Genomic DNA, 27,203 nt, shown 5'->3' with positions numbered 1-27,203 from the left:
TTGCCAAATATGTGTTTGGCACAGGGCTAGAAAAAGCAGCCTCTAGCACTAGCGCTCATTCAGCCAAAAGAACAACCCTAGAAAAACAGAAGAAGAGTCCTGCTGGATCAGACCAAAGGCCCATCTAGTCCAACCTTCTTTCCCAACAGTGACCAACCAGTTGCCTTGGGGGAACTCACAGGGAAGATAGGAGCACAGCAGCCCTCTCCTGCTGTTGTTCCACAGCAAATGATGAAAGCTCTGTACAGAAGGAACAAGGGGAAAGGGGTGGGGTTGAGATGCTTTTTCATGTGATATCTTATTCTGGAGAATCTTAGCTGCAAAACTGTACGCTGTCACTTTTGCAGATAAACCACATTATTCTGCAAGAAAGGTTGGAGCATATGAAGAACGATTGTACTTCAGTGCTGTCCTAGCCTCACTGAATCATAGATTTGGAAAGGACACTGAGGACCATATAGTCCAACCCCCTGCAATGCAGGAATATGCAGCTGTCCTATATGAGGATTGCACCTGCAACCTTGGCTTGCTTATTTATTTATTTATTTATTTATTTATTTATTTATTTATTTATACCCTGCCCATCTGGCTTGCTTTCCCCAGCCACTCTGGGCAGCTCCCAACAAAATATTAAAAATACAATAAAACTTCGAACATTAAAAACTTCCCCAAACAGGGCTGCCTTCAGATGTCTTCTAAAAGTCAAGATAGTTGTTTATTTCTTTGACATCTGATGGGAGGGCGTTCCACAGGGCGGGTGCCACTACCAAGAAGGCCCTCTGTCTAGTTGCCTGTAACCTCACTTCCTGGAACCACCAGAAGGCGCTTGGAACTGGACCTCAGTGTCCGGGCCAAACGTTGGGGGTGGAGACGCTTCTTCAGGTATACTGGGTTGAGGCCATGTAGGGCTTTAAAGGTCAGCACCAACACTTTGAATTGTGCTTGGAAACGTACTGGGAGCCAATGTAGATCTTTCAGAACAGGTGTTATATGGTGTATTATCAGCACCATGCTCATAACTGTTGCTGTCCGTCTTCAGTGGGTTTTATGAATCTGTTGTGCTAGCTCTTTCCACGATTGCTACGTTCTCCCATCAAGAAAGCAAAAGAAACTAACCTGCAAGTGTTAGTGGCGGATGAGAGGCTGCAAAGCTCCCTGCATCGCTCTCAGTGATGATCCTCAGCGATACGTGCAAAAGAACCACGTTTCTCCCGGGAAGTAATCAAGTGAACAAACCTGGCAATGAAACACACCTGGATGAGTCAGACCTGATTTTGGAACAAAAGCTAACCACCTTGCCTGCCCAACCCAATATAAAAAAGCAGTTTCTCTGAAGAGAAAGAAGAAGAAACAGGAAGGTTGGTTCATAATTATTGATGGGAAACATTCCTGAGATAAAATCAAGAATGCAACAAAATCCAAGACATATGTTGAAAGAAGTGGTTAAAAATTCATCAGGCAACCCCTATTGGCTGGATGTGCTCTAAATGCTGAAGGGAAGAGGGCTGAATATATTATCCCTCATGTGTCCTGTTGGCCTCTTGCAGCCTTCATTTAAGACAATCACATTCCATAGAAGCTGAAGAGCTCCGAGTGTTAATATTTGTGACGCTGAATTGTATCCAAATAAGATATGCTCAAGAGTAGAGCCACTGAAATTAAAAAACTTAATTTAGCCATGTCCATTATATTTAATAGGTCTACTATGAGTAGGACTAGCATTGGCTACATCCTAGAACAGGTTGAGTATGGTAGCTCAGAGACAATAGGTAGCTGAGCTCACAACAACTATCACAATGGAAGGCAACACTCTTGTCAATATTACCTACTTCCCAATTCGATTACCAAAGCCCTCAGGCATTCAGATGAGGCTTTTTTGTGCGGCAAAGTATGTTGCCTGTTGAAATATATATGGTTATGTTTTCTATATAGTATAGATGGGCAATCTGTGGCTGTGGGGCCGCTTGCAGAATGAGAAGCCCACAATTCTTCCATTCCCGTTTGTTCCTGTTTCTTTCCTCCTTTCTCTTTCCACCATCCCCACCCCACCTTTCTATATAATTTCAGAAGAACTGAAATGGGAAATATGTTGCTTAAAAAACACTCCTTTTTTGTTTTTAAACATTTTTCCTAGTTGTATGGCTTGGATAAAAGAAGCCTCCACACACACACACCCCAGATGTCTTAGAACAACACATATAATCCTGCCTTGTGTATGTATGTATGCGTGCATACATGTTAAAATCTGAAAGGAATTACTTCACCTGCTTTCAAGAAGAGTAGCCATATTAGCCTGCTGTAATAAAAAAGAAATTCTGGATTCAGTCCCTGGCATCTTCAGGATATGCCTGAAACCTTGGAGAGACATTGCCAATCCGTGTCGACAGTACTGAGCTAGATGGAGATCAGACTTGGCATATGCCAGCTTCCTGCACACCTTACTTTACATCTAGTTAGGCCCTAAATGTGAGCAAGCATGACCTTGAAGAAAGATTCTTACTTCACTGTGTATCTTTTCTTTTCCTCGAACATATTTAAATGTTTAGAGTTGAACAAGTCTCTTGCCAGATAACAAAAACGTGTGTGCGTACACACACACACTGGATGAATAAATGAGTTGCCCTTCAGGCAAAATAAAATAATTGTATAGACAATATGAGCAGCTTGTTGAGAGCTTCTGCTTGACAGTTCCTATCAATAATCAAAATGAGCAAACCCTCAAGAACGTTTGTTTTCCTTTTCTGCTAGTGAGGTCCGACCAACATGTTTGCTTTACATCTCCTTACCCAGCTAGTATTACACATTCCCTCAAAGAAAAGCCTCTACCCTTTAGTGGAATAATTATTATTATTTGATTCTGGTAAAGGAAGTTGCTGGGTGCTTTTTATTTTTATTTTTAAATGGAATGAGGAAGGCTATTCTGTGGTGCACTCAGAAGCAGGCCAAGAGTTGAGGCTCCCAAGTCCCTTGGCTTCGTCTGCACAGAAGGAGGTGCTAGAAGGCCAAGGAAGTAGAACAGATTCCATTACTTCAGACATCCCCCTACATTAAAAAAAACACAAACCCTGTTCCCCTGCAAATAGAAAGCCAGCACACTCTTGCTCTCTCCCAGGCTTGGTTTTTTACTGGCAGAGGGTTTTCTTACTGGGGAGCTTTAAAAATGGTAGCTTCCACCTTCAAGACTAAAAAATTGTAGTCTATTCTACCAGTTTACCTGATTCCTTTTCCATTCCGCTACAAGTTGACACCCAGCCTCGGTTTCTTTGGATAGCCTTCCCAACCTTGGTGCTCTCCATATTTTTGGACTACAACTCCCATCAGCCTCAGCAATGTGCTGGCTGAGGCTGATGGGAGTTGTAGTGCCTTAGGATATAGTTTCTTATTTTAACTATTAGTTACTTCCAAGTAAAATCACTATTACATTTACATCCAATACATTGGTACCTCAGGTTAAGTACTTAATTCGTTCCGGAGGTCTGTTCTTAACCTGAAACTGTTCTTAACCTGAAGCACCACTTTAGCTAATGGGGCCTCCTGCTGCTGGAGCACGATTTCTGTTCTCATCCTGAAGCAAAGTTCTTAACCTGAGGTAATATTTCTGGGTTAGCAGAGTCTGTAACCTGAAGCGTATGTAACCCGAGGTACCACTGTAAATTGGTCTGTCAATTCCTTCAGACCTTCCAAGTGTTCCTATTTTCCAGGGACAACCCTGATTTAGAGAAGCCGTCCCAGTTTCTGATTTGATCCTGGAATGTCCCGCTTTTCCTTAGGATGTCTCTATTTTCATTGAATAAATGTTGGAGCGTATGGAGTTATCTGACTCCAAAGCTGTCTGAAGGCAATCCTCCATAGGGAAGTTTTTTAAAATGTTTAATGTTGTTGTTTTTAATATGTTGGAAGCTGTCCAGAGTGACTGGGGCAACCCAGTAAGATGTGTGGAGTATAAATAGTAAAATTATCATTATGGACTGGGACATCCCTATTTTCATTGGAGAAATGTTGGAGGGTATGCTGCTTCTGTCTGGCCACAAACGCAGGCTTGAGACCAACAGCACAGAATCCTTGAGAGAGCCCTAGACTAAAAAACAAAACACCTTTCTTGAGGCAGAGAGCAGAAAATATTCCTGGCCATTACTACTTGGGACTGCAGGTAGTGAATGTTCTCCCATCTATTAAAATCAAACCAGCAGACCTCCCTGCACATACGTTGAAAACTTGGAAAGTCAGAAAGAAGTCAAGTGCACAACTGTAGCCTTCCTGATACCCTAGTTTGCTATGGGTAGGGATTTCCCCCCACCCTTTATTGCTGGGAATTTGACTGTGCATTTTCTACTCTTGCAGCTTGAAGTGGTACATGTCAAGGCACGTTTTGTCATGTGGAGAACTGTTTGCGTACATTCCTTTGGTTTTCAATTGTTATGCCCTGGTGGAAAGGCATGCCTGGCCAATTGTCTTACCATCATTTTCTCTTTCTGCACACTTTTTATGAGAAAACATGAGGAAAGAAGAAGAAATTGCATAGAGAAGGGAGGACAATTTAATAATAATAATAATAATAATAATAATAATAATAATAATAATAAAAAATAAAATAAAAAAGCTGTAATATGAAGCACTATTATCCTCCCATCAGTGTGTGTACCAGGGCAGCATAAAAAGAAATCTTCACCTCTGGTATGAATGGTAGGTGGGATGGGAGACTGCATGGACAACCACTTGCAATACGAATTGCACCAGCAGTTGGTCCTTCTAGGAGGCTGACCATCATTCCATATATATATATATATATATACACACACACACACACACACACACACACACACACACATATGGAATAAGGAGCTTAAGTCAAAATTAAACCATCATGTCGCAAGTTTTCTGCATTGTAGGGGGTTGGACTAGATAATGCTTGTGTCCCTTCCAAGTCTATGATTCTATGCTTGCTGTGATTGTGGCACCTTCATCTTAAATCTTCATTTGAGGCTCTTCCAACAAGAAATACTCCAAGGAGTACACTAGACCTCTGAATGGCTCTTCCACTTAGGCATCCAAACCAATGCTAACTGCTGGAGAATCAGAGCACTACAGAATAATTTCTCCCACCTCTTTTGGGACTATGTTGCCATTGCATATTTCTGGAAAGAAGTAACAAGAAGAATTAATATGATCTTAAACAAATCCTATCATATTCCATTTCTCCGTGCTGCTATAAAACACCTAATTTTAAAATAGGACATGTCTATCCAGTAGAGAGCCTGGGTTCACAGAGCACCCTCCTAGTCAAACACTGATTTCCCCAATCAGGTGTCCTCCAGATGCTGTTGGATTCCCATGGCCATTGGCAATGCTGAATGAGGCTGATGGGAGTTGGAGAAAACAGAAAAGCCTCTAGATTCCTCATGGCGACCAATGGGTAAAAAACCTCCTAGGCCTCACAGCTTATAAACAAATAAGTAAAGGTAAAGGGACCCCTGACCATTAGGTCCAGTCGTGATTGACTCTGGGGTTGTGGTGCTCATCTCGCTTTACTGGCCAAAGGAGCCGGCGTACAGCTTCCAGGTCATGTGGCCAGCATGACTAAGCAGCTTCTGGCGAACCAGAGCAGCACACGGAAACGCTGTTTACCTTCCCGCCGGAGCAGTACCTATTTATCTACTTACTCTTTGAAGTGCTTTCGAACTGCTAGGTTGGTAGGAGCAGGGACCGAGCAATGGAGCTCACCCCGTTGCGGGGATTTGAACCGCCGACCTTCTGATTGGCAAGTCCTAGGCTCTGTGGTTTAACCAACAGCACCACCCGTGTCCCCCTTCGAAACAAATGCTTTACATGAAAAGAGGGGTGAGAGAAATTGCATCACATTTGGCAGAATTTCTTAGAAATCTGGATAGACTAAAAAGATGTGTATCTCCCTCTAGTACTTCCCATCATGAACTATACTGTGTTTTGCTTTTCTTTTTGTTTCTTTTTTTCTTCCCACTATTTTTCCTTTATAACCATTCTTCTTTTTTCTATATAGTATATATTACCAAATCTCCCATGTCACCAAAAATATAAATGAGAAAGGCAGGAGGTCTTTTATTGTAAAAATCTCAAACAAAAATCTATAAACAATTTTTAAAAGGCTTCCACTAGGGATATCACAAAACCCATAGATTTTGTATGCGTAAAGAAGTCTATGTTACAGATAAATATCCTAAACAGGCAGCAAATATTATTGTCATATTTTTTTCAGTGGAAAGTGTTCATTTAATCATAGAAGCTGCCTGCTCCATTAACAAGTAACGTCAAAAACAGCCCTCAGAATCTCAAGCATCATTAACCTGTGGTAGCAAATATTCTTAAATGAAATTATGATGATGTGGGTTTCACTAATTAATATCACTCCAGTTACATAGTTTAATGATAGGAATGCATTACTGTTAAGTTGTCTAGGCAGCAAGCCATTATTTCCCAGTGCCCAGACTCTGTACATCTTGCTAAAGTTCTCTAAAATCAGCTGAATGCAATCTCAGGATGGTTGAAAAAAGCACAACGTTTGAAAGAATGAATGCTGTATTCACTTACGAAACAAACAAAAAGCTTTGGAGTCTGGATTATTGGTTCTTTAATCAGGTTGGGGAGAATCCATCTGTAATACAGCTAGTGGTAGCCCAATTCTGGTGTCACCTGTAACCCTGAGATGTCTGCAAACATGACATGAAGGCCGGCAACATCACCCTTGCCATGTGGAAGTCCCTTGCAGACGACCGTAGTGCCTGGCAACAGGAAGTCAAGTTGTGTATCCGTAGCAGTGACCAGAGGAGGAATGACCACTGGGAGGAACGCAGAGAAAAGAAAAGCCATGGTTCATCTGCAGCAGCACAACCAGATGCCTTCATCTGCCCCATCTGCAATGAGACATGTCTCTCCCACATCAGTCTCTATAGCCACAGCAGGTGCTGCAACCAGCCAATAGTTTGACCTCACCCCCAAAGGCGCATCCTTCCATTGTCTCCCAAGACAGACAGATGCCAACTCAACATATAATTTGAGTTTGAAAGCTGATGTTTTCCTACCTGGTCAGAGATCCCATTGTTCTCTATTTATCTTCTTCCTAAAGTTTGCCTTAAAATGTCTAACATTTCAATACATTTTGAGGCTCAAAGGTGTGTAAGTCAAGATGAGACTCAATGGTTTAGCACCTGGTTATGATTCAGGAGTTAAGTACACTAACTCACACAAAATAAAACCTTAGAGTTATACTTTTTTTAAAAAAAACACCAACAACTATAAGGGGCTCTATTTTTATACCAAAAAAGAGAGAGTTAAAATTGGTGCAGATACTCCACAAAATTGGATCTGTTTAGTAATGTCAACACAAATAGCCCGAATTCAGCAAGCAAGCATCTTTACCACATGTCTAAATTTAAGTCTGGGAATCATCTCAGTGGCAGCGGCAGAGTTTGCTTAGCAGTGAACTCACTTGCGGCGCCCAAAGAGAAATAAAATATCACCAGCATCACCATTACTCCTTTGCAGTGGTTTATTTTATTTATTTATTTTTTAAAAAAAATGATTTTAAAAAGGCAGAATGATATTTTTGCATTGTTTGGGCACCGAAGGGCTAAATGTTCGGCCTCATTAAACTTTATGAGAGAAATAGAGAAAGTAGTAACGGACTTAATAATAATAATTATGTTGCACTGTTCCACTCTGAAGTGGCATACCAATATGAAATCATCTGTGCCAAAGAAAGAGGCCTTGAAGTTTTAAAAGGCCCATTGAATTTAGTGGAAATGCTGCCCCTGTTGCTTTCTGAGCTGTTTGCAAAGAGCCACCATTAGAATTGCTTAAAGGCTAACCCTGATGCACACAAAGAGATAAGCTGTATAATTATAAAGGAAAACGTATGAGCTGGAAACCTGAAAATGCTCCTTTAGAATCAATCTTACCCAATATAATAGGGCTCATGCAAGATGGTCTGAAGGATGTAGCCTTAATTCCTGTGCAGCGTCAGTTAGCATTCAGGGGAATTTAGTCCTTGAAACTGACTATGACATATATTCTGTTCTCATTGATTGCATGTATTTGTTAAGAAACAAAAACAGTATATTGAAGAAAATAAGGAAAATGTTTTAATTAAATGAAAAAGCTGGACACCGATTGAAGTATTTATTATGATTGTGTTTATAGTTATTTATTTATAATATTTATATACCTGTTGGCATTTATAGGATGTTGTTAAGCCACACCTTCATGGCTGGTGCGCATTAAGCTGCCTCAACTCATTTATCTGTTAATAAGTGTAAGATATACCTCTGATCTATTATACATTTTTATATTGATTAACTTGAGTGGCCTGAATTGGCAGGTGGATTATTTGCTCATGAAAAATAATGGCTGATGGCTCATGTTGTAGAAGGTGCTTGCTTCAACTGTGAACTGAAATCACCCTTCCTAGAAAAGATCTGATTTCAAAAGGTTTTTTTCTTGAGAAAATGGACTCTTAACAGTGGCCAAGCACAACAGGAAGCTGACCTTAAACTGAGTCAGACCATCTGTTCCTTTAGCTCCGAATTGTCTAAAATGGCTGATAGCAAATCTCTAGGGTTGGTCTCTCCCCCAGTTACAAACCTGCCCTGTAAAAGGTAAAGGTAAAGGACCCCTGGATGGTTAAGTCTAGTCAAAGGCAACTATAGGGTGCGGTGCTCATCTTGCTTTTCAGGCCGAGGGAGCCGTCATTTGTCCACAGACAGCTTTCCGGGTCACGTGGCCAGCATGACTAAACAGCTTCTGGCACAACAGAACACCATGACGGAAACCAGAGCACACAGAAACACTGTTTACCTTTCCACCACAGCGGTGCCTATTTATCTACTTGCACTGGACTTGAAAATGGAAAGCGTAATGCTGGTGGTCAACAAAAGAGGTTTAAAGACTGTCTCAAGGCAAATCTTAAAAAATGTAGTTTTTTCCAACTGACAACTGGGAGACACTGGCCTATGAGTGCTCCAGTTGGAGAATAGCCTTTACCAAACGTGTTATGGGCTTTGAAGACACTCAAACTCAGGATGCAAAGGAGAAACGTGCTAAGAGGAAGGCACACTTGGCAAATCCACACCATGATCAACTCCCGTCCGGAAACCAATGTCCCCACTGTGGAAGGACGTGTGGATCCAGAATTGGCCTCCACAGTCACTTACGGACTCACTGTTAAAACCATGTTTATGGAAGACAATCTTACTCGGCTACAAGTGATCGCCGAAGAAGAGAAGAAGAAGAAGAAGAAGAAGAAGAAGAAGAAGAAGAAGAAGAAGAAGAAGAAGAAGAAGAAGAACTTGCACTGGCATGCTTTTGAACAGCTAGGTTGGCAGGAGCTGGAATAGAGCAACGGGAGCTCACCCCATTGTGGGGATTCAAACAGCTGACCTTCCGATCGGCAAGCCCAAGAGGCTCAGTGGTTTAAACTACAGTGCCACCCACATCCCTGTATTCAATGTGTGTAATGAGGACCTGCATTTTTATATAGAATAGCAGCCTGAGGAGGGTGCTCTTTTGAATGTAGCAGTAGGAAGGCAGTGAAGCTTAACCCTTTCTGTACCAAGCACTGTTCTGCTCAAAACCCCCCACCACCACTCTCAGCAATGAGCAGGGAGATCTGCTTTTCATTTTTCTTTCAAACAATAAAATAAGATACCAAGACTTTGTTTCACAGCTTTGCACATAATGGTTAGTTTGTCCCCCATTCTCTGTCCTTTGGCAGGTCACCATCTGCCAGCTTCAGTTCCCCATCTATAAAATGGGACCAACAGTAACTCATCTCATGGAATTGCTTTCGGATTGAATACAATAAAGGCTGTGAACCACTTAGCAAAGACCGAACATGCTGTAAAAATGGTACAGAGTATACATGAGCTGTATGAATTACCAGCTGGGGATAGTTAATTCCTGAGAGACATTCATTATAGGATATGTTACTGTGACCCGACCGTTTAACAAAAACATTTTCCATTTACATTAACACTTTAAAAAATTGACAGCAGCTGCTCTAATGGCACTGGCTTGCATTCCCTGCTGGTCTATGAAACAAAGCCAATGTACACTCTGCCTCCCCCCAGACAGGCAGCCCCCACAAGTGCTTTAAAATAGACAAACAAATGCCAGCCATTGTGCCTCTCACCTTTACTATGCTGTGTAATTCAGTAAAGGATGGCACACGTGTTGAACATGTGGACCTCAAGTTGCAGTCCTAAAAGACTTACCAGAGAATAGGTTTCATTGAAGACAGTGGGGATTGTAGGGATGGGAGAGACATTCAATTCAGTTAGCATTTAAAGGTGAACCTATATCATTTGTACTTCCCCAAGCAAAGGGTGAAACACACCCATCCCTTGAATTTTGTACTTCTCCGTGTGTTCACAAGTGTGTTCTCCAGCCAAGCAGTGTATACAAAAATATGCATAATAAAGTGTACATAAAAATGCTTTTATCTATTAGAATAACACACAAAAGTGTGTGGTACTAGGGGGAAATGTGTCTATTACGTTAGGCAAAAATTTGCACTAAAATGCTGAATATTTTTTCCTGAGGACTTTAAATGAATCAGAAACGGACGTGGAAATTCTGAAGAACTGAACTTAAGCTTGGGAAAATGAGAAACTGAAATTCAGGTATAGTCACCCAACCCCAGAGGCTTACTTTTGAACAAACCTGCATAGCGCCATGCTGTACGTTGTTAACATTTGCTCAGTGGATACCTAGATAAGGGATTAATCAGGATTGGGGTAAAGGGAGATGCAAATAAATGGAAGAAACTAACAATGACCTTTTGAGAATCACCAAGCACACATTATCATTTATCAGCATTCATTATCATTTATCTAATTAGGCAGATAATATATATTTCAAGTGCTTTTAACAAGGGGTAAACCTTAAGTGCATGTCTAAAAGAAGAAAGCCCTGCTGGGTTCCATAGCACCTACTGCTATGAAAAGAGAGGCTAGTACCGCAGCCTTAAGCACTTTTAGGTCCTCCTGATGGAAGAGTTAAAATGGGACCTGTCTTTTTTGCTTGTGTATCAGTGGTGCTATTAGTAGTAGATGAAGAAGTAGTATTAACAACAATAATTTTAAAAATGATAATTGAATTGAAATGAAGTCAATGAATGGCTCCAAGCTTAATCATCAATCCAACGCAAGATCTCCCTCCACCCTGCTCTGCTGGCTGTACCCATGAAGTGACGGCATAGGGTTGGCATATTTCCAGAAATTCTGGGATGTATGGCAACCTTAGATGACACCATCACTCTGCTGGCATGGAGCTCCAAATGAGCAGGTGGAAATTCCCAAAGTTGGGCCTTCAGAAAGCCCCCCAATGTTCTGGGGTGTTCTGAGGATGGAGCTGAGGATTAGACTGTGACTTCTCTGCTCCACCACACTTCACCTGCCCAGACAAGGTTTGGATGGTCCTGTAAGTCGTGCTTGGAGTAGACCCACTGAAATAAAAAGGGACTGAATCTCCCTTGATTTCAATGGGTCTACTCTAAGGATGGCTAAGTTTGGATCTAACACTATTAGTTTAGCAATAACCCCGAACATATATAAAATAAGTGTGAGTGCATTTTTATATTATTATTATTATTTAATATGTAAAACAATTAAAACAAGTGCATTTATGAAAACAATGTTTAAAAACCTATAGAGAGAGAGAGATGATAGATGATAGATCGATCGATCGATCGATCGATCGATCGATAGATAGATAGATAGATGATAGATAGGCTTAAAACAACAACATATACATAAGCTCAATCAGAGGCTGGATCTAGACAAATAAAAAATGTGATTCAGTTAAACACACTGTAAACTTCATAAAGGGAAATCCTGTTGGCAAAAGACAAGACTCCACAGAGCAATGGTATCACAGTGTTATAACTCATATAAAATGTTTTTTTCTTCACTAATGTAGCTGAGTCCCAAATCTGAAACAGATACCAACAGGGATACTGTAAATATTCTTTAAGGATTGTAGCTTTATTCTGTATTTCAAGTGTGATTTATTTATTTATTTTGCAGAAACAAATGCTCTAAATTGGAGTAAAACTAGGCAGTCTCCAAGCAAGAAAACACTTGCTTTTTTTTAATTCTGTGGGATGGTAACTCTGAAGTGTATAAATATCCTATCTCCACAAGACAGAAAACAGAGTCTCTCTCTTGCTCTGCAAGATTATCCATCTCATTTGGGAGCAGAGTTCAGGATATCTAGGTTTTAAACTCCAGGTCCTGCACTTTGTGAATATGGTCAAATCATATAATCCCTTGGTGTCTCCATCTGTAAGATGAAGATAATAAATTTCTGCACAACAAAGGTTTGATTTCAGCCGGGCAGCTGGAGCCTATGAATTGACTGTATGTGCTATAGAACAGTCAGTGGTGTCAGCAAGCCCCATTCCTGGCTTGTGAATGAGGACTGGCTAGGTCTTGGCTGCTTGCAAAGAAACACCCATCCACTTTGTTACTCCTGTATTTAACAGATGCATACATAAGCGAGTTTCTCTGGCTTGTCCAGGACAGAAGAGAAAGATGGAAACCCATGCTATCCACATCCATGACCGAATGAGACAGCCATGAAAGCAGTGTGCTCATTGGCCAGATATTGCATACAAAAATGTGCATAGTAGGAGGAATTTGCATTAAAATTCTGATAATTTTGTATTTAAAAAAATCACAGTGGAAATGTAGAAAAACAAGAAAACAAAATCAGTACAGTATATCCCTACTAACCAATGAGCAAATTTGTTTGGGAGATATTATGGACACAGCCTGTTGTAATACTTTCTGTCGCTATCTCTCTTTTTATGGAAGGCAATGGCATTATTACTAGACAACAGTATGGGACTAGATAGCAGAATGAAATGGACCTGTGTGATTGCATCAGTCTTTGTAGTGTTTTGTCAGTGACAGGCCCAAAGGAGCAGCTCTGAAACGACGGCCTTTGCTTGGCAAAAGATAACGCTGACAAATCCAGGGAGAAAGTAAAATAAACCCATGAGAACTATTCTGAGCTTGCAATACAAACGGAATTGACCTTCCTAGTGTAATGCGCCCTGATGTCTTGCATGTTCATTTGGCACTGTTGTAGCTTGGCTTAGACCTCTCACAATGAACAGCCATAACCAGTTCAAGGCTTGATCAATGTCTGTGAAGCTCCTGCTAGTACTGCCACCGCATTATCTTTGGCTGCTGCAAAGCTCCTAATAGCAACAAGATTCTCTTCTCTTCTAGTTGGGCTCGCCTCATTTCATAGGTTCCTGCAGAGGAGCCACTGAAGGAAAGCTGTTCTTTATTATTGTACCTGTTCAATGCAATCCCTTTCAAGCAGGACAGCCAAGGCTTGACCGGAAAGGCGCAGCTATGTAGAGCAAGGATACACTTTTCCTAGACTTCTGCCAGCGTGTCCCGGATCTCCCTGGTCAGAGCAGGATGTCTGCAGTCATTTTGGGTCTTCTAACAAGAAGATCATGTCATGGTTGCCAAACTCCAGAATAAAAAAGCCACCGGAGCAATTTTGGCTGGTTTGAACATAGACGGCTTTGCTTTTTCTTTCTTTTTTTTAAGCGCCACTTAGAACATTTTCCTTATTTCCAAGCCAGCAGCTAGCATAGCAGGACAAATTTGCTTTTACCTGATATGGTTATGAATGGTTTTATAATAATGTTCCACCATAGATCTGCAAATCTGGTTTGTCCGCCTCTTTCTGAGCATTTTTGCTGGTTTGGGTGGAAGAGGTGCCATTACAAAGATGAGGGAAAATAAAAGGCTGTATTTGGAGAGAGAGTCTTGGGCACAACCCAGGAACTGCACAGGGAAATGGCATGGTGCTCCCGTGCTTTGGAGCTACATTGGTGCCCTTATGCAGTGCTTTTTTCTGGGGGGACGCAGGGGGACGCATACCCCTAAACATTTTGTGAATCTAGGTTTGGCCTCATTGAGAGGCAGAATTTCAATGAGTAGGAAAATGAGAGTACCCCTAAACATTTTTTTAGAAGAAGAAAAAAGCATAGCCCTTATGTACACATTACTCCAATCCCCAGTTTAATCTCAGACCCAGTGGGGTTTTTTTCTGGGGGGGGACGACACAGGGGTACACATACGCAGTCCAATCTGGGCATCTGGCATAGATGATTTAAAAATAATCTTAACGGTAAATAAATATCATCCTTTTAAAAAAACCCACCCCTTTTTACTACAGCTGTGGCTGACACCATATTTTTAAAAAACAAAAACTTTGTGTTCAATAAATTCTTTTGAAACCCACTTTGAATGAAAGATGTTATAGAATCCAGCATTCTGCAGTGAAGCATAATAATACACTTCCTGAATGCCTAAAACATCTTTGATATAAATGACTGAACAATAAGGAAGTCACGAGAACCAAAGATGTGTGGGCACTCAGAAATTTGAGGAATGAAATAATGCTCCACTTTCTCTGCTTAGTCTGATGGACGACTGTACGTCCTGAACATTTCTGCACAGAACGATGGAGAATATGGAAAATTCATTTCAAAAAACACATCATTTACTCCAAATATTCACTTAGCATGCAAAGAGTGTGCCCAAATGGGACATAATGTTTCTTTTATTTATGGCAGAATATAACTACGTACACTTCAGTAAAAAGGGCACCAGTTATAAGCAGTCCCATTCAGAAATTCCTTACAAATGATGGATCACGAGTTCAGTCTTCTTTTCCTCCTTTCTCGGTCAAGGGAAGCACATTGTGTCAGAACTTGTGTTTGCAGCTTCCCGTAATATTTGCATACAGATTTTAAGTAACAATCATACTGTATGCATTACAAATTCTGAGCATTGGTTTGGTATCTCAAGAAGTTGGAATTGCTGCATAAAATTGGTATGTTTCTATGGCTTGGATAGCTGAAGCTGGACCATAGAGACTAATCTTACTCAGAGGTGTTCCAATGGTGAAACAGGTTTCATAGTTGAACAGATAATATTATAGCAATGCATTATATATATAAATCAGAGACAGGGTTGCACAGATGAGCACATTTGGAATTTTGAAAAAAAGCTGCGGGAGCCAGTCACAAAGCGGACAATGTGGTGTCTTTACTGACCACAAAATGGATGCACTGGGCAGAAAACAGATATGTGTCCTCCATCAGCCACCTCATCAATGTGGGGAAAGGCACCTTGTGTCTTATGTCTTGCATGTGGGCATCCCAAAGACATCTGGCTACTTTGAGAACTGGATGCGGGATAAGATGGGCCTTTGGTCTGATGAAGCTCTTACGTTCCTATGTCCAGCAACCAAGATGGATGTATTCCCCTTATTTTCAGTGTAGGTCATCCTTCAATGCAATCAAAACTGTCTCAGCCCCAGAAACAGCCCCAAAAAGGACCTAAACGAGCCACATCATGCAGGAAAACTTTGAGTTAGGATATCACCCCTTGCTATCTTTGCGTACAATAAGATAATTCAATAATTTGTTTGGGTGTTTTGTTTTGTTTTTGCTCTTTTCTGGCATAGAACAGCTGCCTTATATCCTCTAGTCATGGTAGCCTTATTTCACACAAATTAAAATGTGTCTCAAACATGAAAGGCAGGATTTCTGCAGCTAAGTGTGGCTTCCTTCCTCCTCCCCCAGAAAAGCACAAGGAAATATGCACTTCATCACTCTGTTGAACGAGGTCTTACAGAAGGTTGTTGAGGGGTTTTTTCTTGCTGACACCCAATAACCCATCAAAATGTGAGGCATAAATTCATCAGCATATAAATGAAAGGATCTAAGACTTACTTGGGCGCAATAGCTGAATCCTTTTTAAAGATTTCCATTATTTCTAGTATTATTGTTTATCAAAAATAAAGCTATTTTCCACTATGATTTACTGAGCATTTATTCTCAGATTTATTTGGAATAGGATGGATTTCCATTTTTATACCTTTCTCTAAGATCAGGGTAACAAATAAATGCACTATCCTGTAAGAAAATTTGAGGACTCGTTAACTGAGGCTTGTTGTCCCTTGCAGTATTTTTCTTTTTTAATTCAATGGGGGGTTTAAACTCTCCCTTGATTTGGTTTAGTTTCCTTACCAGAAGCTTCTTCTCACCTGGATCTGAAGTGGTGCCCAGGGTCTGCAGTATACACTGCTAGAAAAAGCTCCAGATTTAAGCTACTAGAGAGGCCATGAGTAACTGGTTATCAGGATGTAAATTTCAGAATAAATAAAAAGCAACCAACACAGCTTCTTCTAATTCTACCTGTCCCCAACCTGGTGCCTTTGAGGTGTTGTTGGACTACAACTCCCTTCATCCTTGTCTACTGTCGTGCTGATGGGGATTGTAGTCCCAAAATATGGAGGGCACTAAGATGGCGAAGGCTGGCCTAGAGTCAAACACTAAAGGGGTCATTCCAGAGTACTTCTCTGTATGATAAGAATAACAAATAGAAGCTTCTGTGATTTTCCTCATTCTCATACTTAAACTGCCTTTCAGTGTTTAGAAAGGTCACTGAGATGCAAAGACTGCATTCCGGTTTATTGTGTTAGCTTTATTAGTTTTAATGCTAGCACTTCTGTCCCAATTTTCAATGTTCCTTTTACACTGTAGTACCACTATGTCACACTAAATTTCAAATAGAAGGAAAGAACTGTGTGCTGGGATACCACATTTGTCACATGAGTGGCAGTGATCATGAAAATTGTGGGAAACTTTACAGTGCAAAGCTATATATGGGCAATTGTAAATCTACTTCTTACTTTTTGGAGCAATAATTTTGCATATGATGGAAGCCAATCTCAATTACTGAGTTTGTTTTAGCTCCTTTGAATATTAACTGATTTTATGTTAGTCTTGTAGTTTGTTACACACGTGTGTGTGTGTGTGTGTGTGTGACATATCTCCAAGCTTTCAAATGAATGAACTTTTCCTTAAGAGTGTTTTACACAAGTTATTCCATAAGCGCTTCCATGATATATGATTATAATAAGGGTTTTAAAAGAAATATTTCTAGTGATATTGTTGTGCTATGTGCTTTCTTCCAAAATTCCATGCATAAAACCCCCTCCCCACCCACCCCAAAATACTTGACATGCAATTAGACAAGGAGATCTTTGACCTTTCTCAGACTTCCAACTTTTGAGAAACAACTTTCTTTCTTTTGTGACATTCCTGTAAGTCAAACTGATTAAATGTCGCTCAAAAGCCCATTCTCAGATTGCTCAGCAGGGCAAAGCCAGAAGACCAGAGCCCAGTGAGAGGTCTTGATCTTGTGGACAGTGTGTTCTTTCAATATCTTCCCATCCTTTCACTCCTTTTGATCCCAAAGGCTCAGGTTATTTCATAGAGTTCATGAACCTGACATGGAAAATCTGACCTTTGTGAAAATAAATCTTTGATCTGTCCTGAGCTATAGATGTTGGTTTTCCCCCATTTTTCTTCCCTGAAGTCTGAAATGCTTTGCAAATGTTCAACACTGGTAGGAAAATAAGCAAAGGCAGTTCTGCCATGGGGGTGGCCTTTACAGCATTCTAGCTGGACACGACTAAACGACTAAACAACAACAACAAGCTAAGGGTTTGCCAATTCAGGAGCCCATTAGAATCATAGAATCATAGAGTTGGAAGGGACCCCAAGAATGATCTAGTCCAACCTGCTGCAATGCAGGAATCTTAACTAAAGTATCCAGGACAGAAGGCCATGCAACCTCTGCTTAAAAACCTCCAAGGAAGGAGAGTCTGATGCAGAGCACTGAGGCACCTCCTCCTGGCCAGTCTAACACCTACCCCTTTGCCCATACTGCGCCTCTTCTCATTTTAAGATCAACAGCTACTTTAGACAGTTTTATATAATGCTAGGGTATATTGATCCCGCATTGGGTGATCTACTCTAAAGGTAAGGTAAAAGTAAAGGTAAAGGACCCCTGGATGGTTAAGTCCAGTCAAAGGCGACTCTGGGGTTGCGCCGCTCATCTCACTTTCAGGCCAAGGGAGCCAGTGTTTATCCACAGACAGTTTTCTGGGTCATGTGGCCAGCATAACTAAACCGCTACTGGTGCACGGAGAACCATGACCAGTGCCAGAGCGCACGGAAATGCCGTTTACCTTCCCGCCGCAGCAGTACCTATTTATCTACTTGCACTGGCATGCTTTGCACTGGCAAGCTCACCCCATTGCAGGGATTTGAACCGCTGATATTCTGATCAGCAAGCCCAAGAGGCTCAGTGATCTACACTAATAATATACTGAGACCTTAAGCTTGCAGATCAGATTGCCTGATGCATGCTCAATATCGGGGTTGAGGCTTGGTTTGGGCACAGAAACTGCTTTCGTCATCCTGTATGATGACCTCTGTCAGGAGAGAGACAGGGGAAAGTTGCCCCTGTTAATTCTCCTCAACCTTCAATGCCATCGATCATGCCATGCTTCTGGAGTGGCTGTCCAAGTTAGGGGTGGGTGGCATTGCATTGTGGTGGATAAAGCCCTACTTGGATGGTCACTTCCAGAGGGTGATGCTTGGGGAGTGCTCTTTGGCCCCATGCAACCTCCAATGTGTGGTTCTTTAGGGTTCGATTTTATCCTCCATGCTGTTTAGCATCTACATGAAACTGCTGAGTGGGGTCATCCAGAGTTTTGGAATACAGGCAATGACCATTTTGCACGGTGGTTCCATTCCCGGCCCCTGCACACATTGGCTAAGCATGTCACACCCTGTTCCATCCTGCCTTACCCCCATTCCACCCCACTGGAAGCAGACCAGAACAGGGGGTGCAATTTGCATGGGCCTACAATCTTAAGTCTGACCAAACTGCGGGAGGCAGTGGAAGACAGAAGTGCCTGGCGTGCTCTGGTCCATGGGGTCACAAAGAGTTGGACACGACTAAACGACTAAACAAGAACACAATCTTAAGGGGGTCTACTCTGAGTCCCCCTGGTAGAGGCAAAGAAGGACATTTCCCATCTGGCCTGGACATATTATCAGCTTTTCACAGCCCTGGCTGGAAACCAGGACCACACTGCCATCATTTCCTGCTTGCTTTAGATAAGTGCACGAGTGGCTAGGCTTGCTACTTGTTGCATTTTTGCATGTCCTACTGCTAGCCCTGGGGTTAATTGACATATTTATGAACTGAGTTTCTGCTGAATAGCTGCAGGACTGAGTGAACATGAAATCTGTTTGTCCCTTGAATGATCCAGCTCAAACGAAGATTCCAAACTAATTCACAATAAAGCAAGTTCATTTTCATGGACTGGGCATCATCATGCACTCTCTTGTGCATGCTCAATCTGTTTGCTTGAACATTCCACCTGGATTGGCAAAAGTGGCTATACAGATTGAAAATAAGGGCAGTTTTGTGACCGTGTGATTTGGTTTGGGGTCTTACTCCAGTGGTTTTCTCAGGCCAAGCATTGTCCACCAGACAAAATACTGGTTCTTCTTTCCCCTAGATCAGAGGTTGGCTTAACTGGCCCATGAGCCACCACCGAACAATGCTGCCTGCTTGGCAAGTCCCCATGCGCTGCACAGTGCGGCATGGGGACTCTTTTCCATGGCTCCGGAAATCACTTCTGCGCATGCCCAGATGCTGAAAATCGCTTCTGCGCAGGTGCGATTTTCGGCATCTGGGCATGCGCAGAAGCGATTTCCAGCGTCACACTGCACTGGTCCAACCCACAGAAGATCTCCGCAGGAGTGATCCGGCCCATGCCCGGTAAGCCTTGCCGATCCCCGCCCTAGATGTTCAAATTAAAACTACTAGGAATATGTTGACCTTACTTATGCCTGAACGTTCTGATTCAGATTCTGTCAAAAGGATTGATTTTACAATTGCCTATTAACTTCTGCAACCAGAAACATAAAGTTATATCACTTCCTTTTAGCATTATAGCTCTATGGGTGCCCCCAAAGTGCTACAGAAATCCAAAAACCTGATGAAAATAGGGCTCCAATGTCCCATTAGCAATTTTAGATAAGCCAGAATTACAAAAAAAGCAAAGCCTTATGGAATGGTCAGCCTCCAGAGGCTCTTTCTGTGAGGCCATGTGTTCATCTTGCTAATATGTTACGGAAGCAGAACCTTTGGTCAAAGGGAGAGGGAATACTATGTTGTTTTCTAATCCTTTGTTTGCAGCATCACAACGGTATCCACAGCAACAAAGTATGATGTGATACTGAAAGGAATGTGACTGTTGCGCCAGCTGCTGATGAACCCATAAGGAACACAAAAAAATCCTCTTTTGTTACACAAACACCCAAGGTAATGACGTACAAATAAACAAAGAGCTGGAATGCAACAACATATACAAAAAAATAGGATTTTATTTTTTTTACCAAAGAAATATTACACTCAGCTTGCAGAGTGGCTTGCGTATACAGTGTTACCTCGGGTTACAGACGCTTCAGGTTACAGTCCTTCAGGTTAGAGACTCTGCTAACTCAGAAATAGTACCTCAGGTTAGGAACTTTGCTTCAGTATGAGAACATAAATCGTGCGGCAGCAGCAGGAGGCCCCATTAGCTAAAGTGGTACCTCAGGTTAAGAACAGTTTCAGGTTAAGAACGGACCTCCAGAATGAATTAATTTCTTAACCCGGGGTATCACTGTAGTGGTCTCCCATTTACCAGACCTTCTTAGCTTCTTCTGCAGCAAAACTGCATCACATGCCTTCATTCTGGAGGCTGATGTTACCCAGAGGTGTCAGCATGCGCTCCAGCTGGGAATGTGAAATACACCGGGGAAGTGAATGCGCCAAACCCACAATGGCTATATTGAGTCTCCTGGGTGTGCCCATGGAAGCCGTATACAACTTGGTCTTTGTTTGGCTAAAGCTAGTTTGCAGGGATGGATGGATATGATGTTTTAGTTTATTTCTGTCATGCATGTATTTTGGCAGCGCGGGAGATGTAAAGCTTTAAGTGACGCTCTGAGCTTAAACTTACAGTAAATAAGCAGGTAATTATTGAACAAGTCTCAGACGTTCTATTGTTCGTTCTTCGCTGACTTATGATGTCGTTTGAAACTGATCAACCTTACCAAGCACATTCTACGTGCCTCTATTTTTCCAGCTGGAAAAATAATTGCAATTTTTTTAAAAAAAATGATTATTTTTGCTTCAGTTTCGTGAGCCGTGCTATTTATAATCTGCACAGACTCATGCTCACAACCACACTGCTCTTATTTAGGGGATCAGATGTACCATTTCGGCACCACAGGCGCCTGAAAGATACAGGTCCCCTACATATTCACAAGGTTAACATAGGCCATACAGGAACACAGTAAACTCACACCCGCAAGGATTCATGTTCCACCCTGAACATAGAGCCTTCACATACATATACTCAGAAGTACGGACGCTGCTACCATGTGATGTGACTCCATACCCCTGGGAAGTATGCATGAATATTGTAGCATTATTGTAGCAATGCGTCTTAAATCATGAGTCTTCCCCACCCTCCAAGCCAGATGACAACCTGACCAGTGCCATCCAGGTGGATGGACCAAGTAACTGCATACAAAGCATGACTGCAACCTTAGTTTTATCAAATGCTTCTTGGGGTTCTTTATTTTTCCATTATCTCCTGGGTGCTCATTAAGTTCCAGATTTGGATCAGTCATACAGACTCCTCCCAATAGGTAACTTCCCTATTCACTTCATCTTCTCAGAGCACTGAATTTATTTCCAATGAATATACTGCATCTTATTGTGCTGAGGTTATTTCTACCAGTCAGGACTTGGGTACTGACAATAACTTATAGCTAATGAATGAAACTCTTTTATTTTTCCCCCTCCCTTACTCAGGAGCTCTTGCCTGATTCACAGATCATTGCCAGCATTGTTCTGTCAAACCTAACTCTAGTTTATTAGTTAAATCACTTCAATTCATTGAAGCCTGAAATGCTTTGGTTTCCATTTACATGGAGACATTGTCAGCGGCAGCAATCAGGTGGTGTTTTTGCTCTGAAAATTGTTGGGGCATTTCATGGATAGCATCAGATGAGTTTCAGCTTTCTACTGATGGACTCCATTGCCCAATACGCATCAACTTATTTCTCCTAAAATATAAAAGACCTTTGAGTTAACCATTCTTCCCTTCCTCGGGGGAAAACACGTTTCCATTTCTCAGTGGGTACTGAAAATAGGTATTCCAACAAGCCTGGATCTCAGTTATAGACATTACTTTAATTGCTAAAGCCAGCATTTTATAATGGCATATTTCCTGTAAAGAAAAATGCGGCTGGAACATTAAGCAGTACCCATGAACCCCAGAAAACATTGAAAACTTTGTCCTCTTTTTCAAGGATTTCTCAAGTAGCCATATACTGAGTAGTGGGTTCATCTGGACCACTCCTGCTATCTCAGACTAGCAGGCATTCTCCAAGGTCTCAGGCAAAGACCCTTTTCGGAGAGGCCAAGGACTGAACCTGAGACCATCTACCTACCTCATCACTGACCTATGCAGTCTTCAGAAACTACTTCTGCTTTTAAAATAAAATAAAATATCAGCAAAAGGTTGCATGCAGTAGCATGGCATTGTTTGGTCTGCCTCTTAAAATAATCATTTCCACATTTCTGTACCTTATTATGTGCAACCTTGAAAACCTTTGCCATATCTCTTCAAACCCATAAGCTGTTTTTATGTCTGAAAAACATTTAAACCCTGTGTCTCCCATATAGCCAGTCTTTCAAGGGAAACCGGAGAAGAAGGCAGGTCTATGAAATGTACAAGCTGTTTCTATGCCCTGCAAGACAGGCTGGTGCATTTTGTGATATCATCCAAGAATCTGTATATGAGCAGAACTGACTTATGTAACTACCATTGCCATTTTAACTGAGTTATCAAGGGATGCCTGGACAGATGTTGTAAATAAGCAGATTACATCACCAAGGAGTGTATTCTCAAAGCTTAACTGTTTACACAGTGGCCACGACTTCCAGGAACACGGTTAATGAAATGCAGTGAGATGTGGCAAGTTACGTGTGTGTGACAGCAATGGAACGGGGCACAGGACTCGACATGCAACACCAGTCCTTTATTGCAAACAACTCTACCTCATTGTACTGTACAGGAAGCTCTACTGAGCAGAAAATAAAGGAAGCATTTTGTATTCACAGTGCCTTGCTCATAAGAGCACAACTTGGGAAGGCAGTTTAGTGTCCTCTTAGATGAAAGTCACTGGGATATTAGAACCCAGATAGGTGCAGCTAAAGCCAACTTTTGCCAACCCAAAATGCCCTCTTTTAAGTCATTCACATGCTATTATCACTGGGGTATGGTTTTCAAATGACATTTCAAGGAACTCTGGGTTTCCTTCAAAGCTTTTCAATGGTTTCTTACACAGAAGATCAGTAACAGCTGACAAGCTGCCCAAAGTCTCTTACTGACAGAAACTTCCCCACTGAGATGTGGAGATGCACAGAGGCTTACGCTGGGGTTTGTCCGATGGTAAATTTTCAATTCACGCCAGACAGTGGTGAAAACTTGAGATGTGAGCTTCACTTATCATCTGTGAAAACCACACAACAGCAGCAGGGAGAGGGGGGATTTTTTGTTGTGCAAGCAGACCTCCTTGCACTAACTCAATAGGTTGCTTGGCACTGCACTGGATAAACCACTGGCCTTCCAGCAGCAGTATCACTCTTGCGTACTGGGATGGCGAGGGGGCTGGGTGGCAGTGGCAAGTTTGGGCCCCTCCTGGGGATCCCCTGCCAGGCAGAGCAGTCAGTGCCAGGCTACATGCCCTTCGAGAGTGGTCCATTCAATGGCATGTTGCCAAGAACCCCCCTGCCCTAGCCTGAAGGCAGAAGAATTGATCACTGCATGGGGCAGAGGGGTTGGTGAATTCAGAACCAGCTGCTGACTGCTCATGACTCTCAAGTGATACCAGAAAGTGAAAGGATGAAAGCAGTTGTGTGGAAGAAGAGAGGGAACTAAGAGAAGTGGTTAGGAAGGTACCAACCCAGAAAGCAGGTCCTCAAGCAAGTGCTCTTTTATGAGCCAATGTTTTTGTTAATGCAATTAAACAGTGTTTCTATCATAATGGAGGTCCAAAATATATGTCCTGTGAGAGACCCATCACCGGATTTCCCATCGTTTTCTTTTTGCAAAGTGCCGTGCAGCAGCTGAGGTGGCTTGGGGCTAACCATTTGACCAGAGTAGTTGTAGAGAGGGAAAGAAAACCTTGGCATTTCATTTCCATAATCAACAACCCCCCTCCCCATGTTTTAGTTCGCCCAGGAGAACCCAGGCACCTAAATTATTTCATTCATTCTCCAGTTTGTCAAAAAGCACCTTGAGTGTTGGAGGATTTTGATAGGGAAAATGACCATGGAGGAAAGGGTTAAACACTCCCCCCCCCCCGGAATGACAGTTCTGATCCAGTTGGCAACCTACTGTGACTGCATTTCATTAATGAAAATAAAGCATAGTGAGATCAAACCACCCAACTGAAGTGTCATTTGGCCCATAGAAAGAAGCCTACAGCTCAGATTTCAAACCCGCTTCCAATCCAACCAAGAATTCCCATACATTTCTCAACAGAAATATTATTTCCTTGCACTTCCTACCACCACCGGCCAACTTCCCCTCTCTAGTTCACAGGAGCAGTGGTTATGTGGGGAATATATTTCCGTCAGCAACCAATTGTTTCTCTAGGAAATGAGTCAGAAAGGAAGGTTAAGGAAGCAAACTGTATTTGTGGTTTGGTGACCATTTACTGTATGTACCACATCACACAGGTCCAATACATATGCAACGAGACACACTAAACCACCATCTGACCTCATGGTGCTCCAGAAACATCTGCAAGAAAGAACCACATTATCTGCTAAATGGTATGGTCCTTTCTTGCCGATGGTATCAAAGCAGTATAGGATCAGACCAAGGGAAATAACTCTCACTCAGAAAGTAGCTCCTACTCAGAAAGTATTATGGAGTTGGGAAATGTTCGGAAAAGGGCAAACAAAATGATCAAGGGTTGCAATATTTGGGGACTTTTTAGTTTAGAGAAAGGGTGAATAAGAGGTGGCAGAAGTTTATATAATTATGCATGGCATGGGGACAGCGGATAGAGAAAGGTTTTTCTCCCTGTGACATAATAACACTAGAATTCATGGCCATCCAATGAGGTTGAATGTTGGAAGATTCAGAACTTATAAAAGAAAGCAGTTCTCCCTTTGCCTTCACTGGCACGGCCTCTCAGCCGGGGAGTGTGAAGGCTTTAACCCCCGACTGAGCAAAAACACCATCCTACTGGCATGCATATGCACATACCAAAGGGATGGGGGCTTATTTGTGCACCTCAGCCAGGGAGCATATAAACCTCCCACTCCCCAGCTGAGGGAGCCTGAACCCTTCTCCCGCCTGCATGCTGGCAGGAGAAGGATTGGGGCTCCCTCAACTGGGGATCGGGAGCAGTTTAACGGAGCCTATGGCGGGGCGGGGACTCCGTAAAATTGCTTGACTGAGGTGAGGGCAGCTGTGTGCTCCTCAGCCAAGCAGTTTAAAGAAACAGAGGGAGGAACAAGCTGTATACAACTTGAGAGCCAGTGTGGTGTAGTGGTTAAGAGCGGTAGTCTTGTAATCTGGTGAAGTGGGTTCGCGTCTCCGCTCCTCCACATGCAGCTGCTGGGTGACCTTGGGCCAGTCACACTTCTTTGAAGTCTTTCAGCCCCACTCACCTCACAGAGTGTTTGTTGTGGGGGAGGAAGGGAAAGGAGATTGTTAGCCGCTTTGAGACTCCTTAAAGGGAGTGAAAGGCGGGATATCAAATCCAAACTCTTCTTCTTCTTCTCTTCTTCTCCCTCTGCGCTGGGATGAGGGGCAGACCACGATGGTGGTTTCACTCCACCATCACTGGTATATCGCTGGTGAGACCGCCATGGCTCCTGAGTCCCTCTGCCTCCAGCGACTGGCTGAAGCTTGTTTCTCCCTCGGCGTGCTGGGCGCTGGAGGGACTCACCAGCGGTGGTGGTTTTGCTAGCGATATACCGCTGAGTGAAATCACCATCACGGTCTGCCCATCATACTGGTCCTGGGCAATATATTGATATATCGCCCAGGCCTAGTAGACAGTAGCGCAAGACATAAGGCAGATTCCTATGTTCCCTACTGCAGCTCTCTGGATTTATTGGAGATTTCTTTGGGATCCTGAAGTAATACATTGTTTTAAACACCACACCAATGTGTGCTTTGTTTCTTTGCGTTGATTTCCCACATTTTGAGTTTTGGGTGATGTTAATTATTCAGTGGTTGGGAAAAGAAAATACACCCACCTTGCTTTCTGCTCACCTTTTCCCTGAACTCCTCCATCTCAACTCCATCTCCCTTTCCCAGCTGCAGTCTCTTTCTCCTCCCACTGAATACCCTTGGCCCTCGTCCCTGCCCCCTTGGGAGCTGAGTAAAATGTACTGCTGATCGCTGCATTGCTAAACCAGAATGCTGTTGGGCACAAAGAAGGGATTTCCAATACCAAGAAAGGGACTGATGATGCAGTGTGTGGAAGGAAAGCCACCAAACGAGATACGTCATGTCAAATAACACAGACCTTGCAGCAGCCAATGGAAGTTCTCGGTAGCAGATTATGGGGTCCCCCCCCAAGCTTTGCTGATGTCATTCGGGTTCTTTTTTAAAAAAAAAATGTTGGCCATTGAAATTTCAGCAGCCTAATCTAATCTTTGTTCTAGAAATTCCATGAGCCCTCAGTCAATAGACATGATTTCCTTCTTTTTAACCAGAAGTAATAAAGGAATAGGAAGGGAGGCAGGAGGTAAAGCATGGCAGATTAAACTTTCGTGACATTCTGATCTTTGACTGGCAAGCACGCCTGTTGCCCAGGAGGCAAACCCTTAGTTCTTAGAAAAATTCTATGAAATCCCAGACCCAACCTGCCTCAGCAAGTGACTTCGCTTACTCACCGTTCAAACAAAAGTTCCCGGCAGATTTATTAACCTGCCTCTTACCGGGAACCTCATCATTTTAAAAATTATTGTTATTTTATTTTATTTTAGCTTGCCTCAAATCAATGCCCTGGGAAGAGTTTATTTTACTCACCATCTTTCCTGGGATGATCTCCTCCCATCTGTTGAGTTTCTTATGTGCATTTTTGTCATTTATAGAGTTCCAGAACAACGTGCAGAGTGCCTTGCAATAAATAGAGGAAGGCAGAGAATGGAATTCCTCACTCAGGGGGGTTGAGAGCTCAAGGGCAC

The 27,203-nt window shown here is 42.3% G+C and overlaps 1 long non-coding RNA gene across 1 annotated transcript; it reads right to left on the bottom strand.

The window, feature by feature from the left end:
* On the bottom strand, positions 1–27,203 carry LOC128408328 (uncharacterized). Its single transcript, XR_008329037.1, has 3 exons — positions 27,046–27,203; positions 1,117–1,236; positions 1–240 (listed from the first exon to the last, which is right to left on the bottom strand). It is a non-coding gene; the product is annotated as an uncharacterized LOC128408328 (long non-coding RNA).

The sequence above is a fragment of the Podarcis raffonei genome, chromosome 1 (assembly GCF_027172205.1).
Source record: "Podarcis raffonei isolate rPodRaf1 chromosome 1, rPodRaf1.pri, whole genome shotgun sequence".
In the NCBI taxonomy this organism is placed as follows: Eukaryota; Metazoa; Chordata; class Lepidosauria; order Squamata; family Lacertidae; genus Podarcis; species Podarcis raffonei.
This window is presented reverse-complemented; position numbering and strand designations above follow the sequence as displayed.